Source organism: Manacus candei, unplaced genomic scaffold (assembly GCF_025592945.1).
Source record: "Manacus candei isolate 608988 ecotype Guabito, Panama unplaced genomic scaffold, ASM2559294v1 h1tg000014l, whole genome shotgun sequence".
NCBI lineage: Eukaryota > Metazoa > Chordata > Aves > Passeriformes > Pipridae > Manacus > Manacus candei.
The window spans coordinates 35,774,328-35,779,060 of record NW_026138062.1 but is presented as its reverse complement, the minus strand read 5'-3'; the positions used below and the strand labels follow the sequence as shown (position 1 = coordinate 35,779,060).

The 4,733-nt window shown below is 41.7% G+C and overlaps 1 long non-coding RNA gene across 1 annotated transcript; it reads right to left on the bottom strand.

The window, feature by feature from the left end:
- Positions 1–296: 296 nt before the first annotated feature.
- LOC127467235 (uncharacterized) lies at positions 297–2,080 on the bottom strand. Its single transcript, XR_007903022.1, has 3 exons — positions 1,950–2,080; positions 1,267–1,439; positions 297–1,087 (listed from the first exon to the last, which is right to left on the bottom strand). It is a non-coding gene; the product is annotated as an uncharacterized LOC127467235 (long non-coding RNA).
- Between the last annotated feature and the right edge of the window lie 2,653 nt (positions 2,081–4,733).

Sequence of the window (4,733 nt, the reverse complement as noted above, 5' to 3'; positions counted from 1 at the left end):
CCTCCTCTCTCTAGGAGGTCTCAGAGGGGTTTGGGGAGTTTGTTTCAGTTCTTACCCAAACTCTCTCTCTCTTCAGACAACTCTGTGTCTCTCTGCTTAGCTGCGTGCTTGGTTTGCTGCTTCTTCAGTTCTTATCTCTTGGCTTTCAGCCATAGCCTCCGTTCACTGCTGTTTCTGTCGCTGCTTCTGCTGCTGCTCACAGTGGAGAAACTCCTCCCAGCTCTTAGCTACAGATGCCTGGACCAGTCTAACACCATTCCAGGTTCCTGCAGCCCCTCAGCTGGGGGCTTGGGGGGGTCTAGCCCCCAGCGGGGCTCCGGGCCCCTTCCTCGTGGCTTAGAAGGTGGCTACTCTCCTCCAACAACTACAACAACTACCCTTCTTTTCCAGTCTGGTTGTTGATATGTTTATATTTTGCAGGAGCGCTCATTGGCTCAACCCCAAGGGTCACCACCCCCTGGGGGCTACCATTATTTTAACTCCAGGGGGAAAGCTTTTTCCCTCACCACACCTTCTAAGAAATTCCCAATTTAAACAGAGTTCATGTGAGCTCCCTGAGTAGGAAATAGATTTGAAGTTAAATACAGGTACCAGACAAAGAAATTGGAATCAAAGGCCTTCTACTACTTTATCTGGATGACAAGTGTATTGAAGGGATTTACAAAAATAACAACAAAAAAAAGTGCTGGTTTTCAAAGGGATTTTTTTCCTGGTTTTAGGCATTTTTAATTTTTTTCTGCTCTTTGTTTATCTGTAGTGGGTTTTCCTCTGAAGTATTCATTGTGCAGATTCATATAAGGAGTCAAAAAAAATGAGATGTTAAAATCAGATGTGATCCATCCCCTTCAGAGGGCAAACCTGGCACTGTACAAGCAGGAGACAGTGCCTATCACTGAGTGAAAGGCAAAGCAGCAGAGTAACAATCCCCAGACAGTCTTTGCTTCTGGAATCATGGGCAGGGAAGGGCAGCCTGCTCCTCCTCCCAGCCTCCAACCCACTTCATCTGGAAGTGGGAATCCTCAGGTTTGTTTTGCAGAGTCACTGCTGCAGCTTACTGTGCTTTCTGAACACTCATGATTACTTCCTTCTGGAAGAGACAATATGCATTTTTAGTTCTTCACTTCTTCCCCAAAGAACTAAAGTAAAATGAGTAACTTCCTTCTAACACACCCAAGTGATGGTCCAGTCTCCTTGCCTGTTAGAAGTCCTCAGATCCAGGGGACTAAACAATTTAGCCACTGATGCTGACACTAGCCTGACACTCACCTTGCATCAGCCACATCATGAAAAATATGTCACTTCTGAAGGACTTCTGAAGAAGTTGTCACAGAGTGTTACGTGAAGCTTTTCTTGTGCACACGTGCTGCCAACAGTGCTTCTTTTTCCTTCCCTAAACGCTGACAGACTGCTGTCTTCCAAGTCATGTTGTTGCCCAGCTCCTGCCCAACACATATACAAATGTCATGTCAGCAGAGCTTATTAACTGAGCTTGTAATCCCAGACCTCTTCAAGCAAACCTTCATTTTATGCTTTTCAGTTCCACATCTGAATTTTCTGATGCAGAGATCCCCTAACATCCCTTTCTTAACACTTTCAGCCTCTTCCTGATCCTACGGAGTTGATGGAAGGATGTGTGAGCAAGTTTGAGCCGGCCTCCTGCCAAAATCTCCAATGCTCAGCAAAAGCCCCTCCCCTCTCTCCCCTTTTCAGCAAAGAAAGGAAAGGGAAAAAAAATTATAGAAACTGAAAAAAACCGAAACCAACTGAATTATACCAAAATATATGCATATTTTTACATATATACAGTAAGGATATTATGCACAATTCCCAAGAAAGGGGAGGGGGGAAAGGAAAATGGGAAAATGGGGCAAAAAGGGACAAAACCAAAACAGGTATACACAATCGAGAAACCTGGCAACTAACAAAACAAAGAACTATCAAAATCTCACCACTTCCCTTGAGAAAAGCAGAATGGTTGGATGCAGCCCAGCACTCTTCCCTCGCACATGGTAGACAACAGCAGTCACTGTAGGCCTCAGCTCCAGATAAGCAAGGCCAAGACAGGGACCTACTGTTCCCAAACCTCACTGGAAGAGAAGAGAGGAAGAGGCTTCTCTCTCCATCTATTTATATGTTTGGATTATGTAAAGGAATAGGATGAAATAAATAAGGCCTAATACTTAAAACCATTACAATAAGGAAGGATGTATAAGTAGCATGGAAAAAGGAAGAAGAAATAGATCTTACATAAAGCAATCACTTATTTTAAATCCAATTATAAGAACTATGAATGATTGCATCTCCCGTTGTTGCTATTTTTTATATCAATGAGTTATATGTCTGGCAAGAAAAGAGTCTGGTCATTAAAAAGTTGCAGGCTCATGCCTCTAGATTTAAAAATTATTGAGATCCAGCTCAAAGGTGGCAAATTTACCCTTAGGTGAGGCCGGGCTGCATTTGTCAAGCTTTCAAATACCTGTCTTGCAGTGTGCAGCCAGCTTGCTTAGTATATGGTTCCTCCAGTTTGCTCTAGGTTTCTGCCTTCAATTTTCTTCTCTTCCTGTGCTTTTAGCCTTAGGCAGCAAGCAGGATTTAGACCCAATGCATTGGATGATGCATAAGACATGGGCCATCATCCAACTGCAAAACATACATAGCAGGTGTGAGAATAATCAGAAGATGCTGCAGGGGGAAAGGGTCACAGTAGCTGTAGCACCTTTTTGGTCATGTCATTGGATCGAGCTCACACTGCCTGTGCATCACTTATGCTATTTGACCAGGTTCTGCCTCTCTTACCCATTTTAAATAGTGTCTTGACCTGCAGTCGTGATTATTGAATGGCACTGCAGGGAAACTGAGGTGCTACCACTAAAAGGCAAGAAGCAAAGCAAAATAGACCAAAGAGGTGTCCTTGTTTTCCTCTGTCCTTGTATATAGCTTTCCCTCCTTGTAGTTGATTGATATCACTGAGAAAAAAACAAACAAACAAACAAAAAAACCCCTAAAACTTCGATGCAAATTTAAAGTGAAATTCAGTGTGAATTCAGTGAAGGTTTTCTTCCTCTAACCAGAGACCAGAACTACAAAAGGTTATTTTGGGCCAAGTAAAGCTTAGGAGCTTTATTTGCCTCTCCCCAGCAAAGTCAATAGTATCTGTGCTTTGCTGTGATCAAGCTTATTTACTTGACAGTTTAGAATAAACCTAAAATCAATATCTTTATTGTGTCATGTGGAAATGTATATATGTGCTAGATAAAGCCTTGCAGTTACAGCAATGCGAGAGACATAAATATAGTGCTTTAAACTTCTGGGGAATTGATTTTAGGAATAATGTGTTTTATATAGCAGAGGCACTACAGATAACAGAGAGACTCAACTAATGGACCATGCACTAAAAAATAAAATGGTACCTTCCTTAAATCATGAAAAAGTGAGTATCATGATTCTTCTAGATGCAGTTTCAATGAGACAAGCACAGTATTTGAGTAGCAGAGGTTGCTATCTGACCACTTAAAGTAATCATCTCACTCCCCATAAAGATCACCTAATATTCTTGAAACTACACCATGACTGTATCTGATCTTCTATTCATTCAGCCTGTGATAAAACTACTCCATGATTACAGCATACTTTTAGCCTCATTTTGAACAGCTTCTTTTTAATTCACAACTTCTAAGAATACAGTAACATTTTGACAGTGGCACATTTTCTCAAGACTTAGAGCTACCCAAGGGTAACGAAACTTAAAGGTCAACTTTCTCTCTCACCGTGAACTCAAATTTCAGCTGTAACCAATTAACATTTAGTTTTTCTGGCTGATTCCAAGTCTTGCAAGACATTGCTACCTTAGCCAGAATTATTTTGCCCAACAACAAAAATGGAACAATTTTCAGGGTGTGTGCAAGCTGTGGGAGACTTTTTTTTTATCACTGTGGGACATTTTCTTTAACACCTGTCTGTCAGACTCAGCATTCGTCAGGAGGGAAAAGTGTAGCATGAAGTGCTCTGTGTGTGGCTGCGCTCTGCAGTTTGGTGCCTTCTCTGGAGCAGAAAGAAGTCAATTCCTGGCTCACAGAACTCAAACTGCATTTTCTCTGTAGGAAGGTACTGATCATAAATTGACTTTCAAGCCCTAATCTGTGGGTTACATTTCATGTACCCTTATATGACCCTGACAGAAAAATGGATAGGGAAAAATCCCTACCCATCCTTTCTTCTCCAAGATCTCCTGAGAAGAGAGGAGCCTGTAACAGGAGTGCATTCAGGTCCCTTCCGGAAGAGAAAAAGGAAAATAAATGAACACATCTGAATCATACTTGTTTAACCCATGTTAATACATGAACACAGTTGTTTAGCTTATGGTATGCTTCAATATTTTCATGGCATCTCTGCCAAAGGAAGCTATATCATAAAGCAGGAGAAAGTTTGTAATGAAAACAGTGTATGGAAATATATGTGAACTATCTCTGTGTAAACATGCTCTAAATTCATAGTGCAAAGACTAGAGAAAGAGGAGTAGAAGGCTTTATGTGTTATGAGTTTCAAGCAAAGATGTGGGAAGAAATAAAGCTGCTTAAGAGTCTCCTGTTAGCTAATAGCCAGTTCAGTTTGCCATGCTGCACACACTTACCAAGAGTGGGGGGGACAAAAGTTGCTAGAACAGCCAGTGTTGCAAGCAGGGGTTAGGGGGACCTGGTAGAACAAGGACTGATACAAGGCATAGTCAGAAAGAT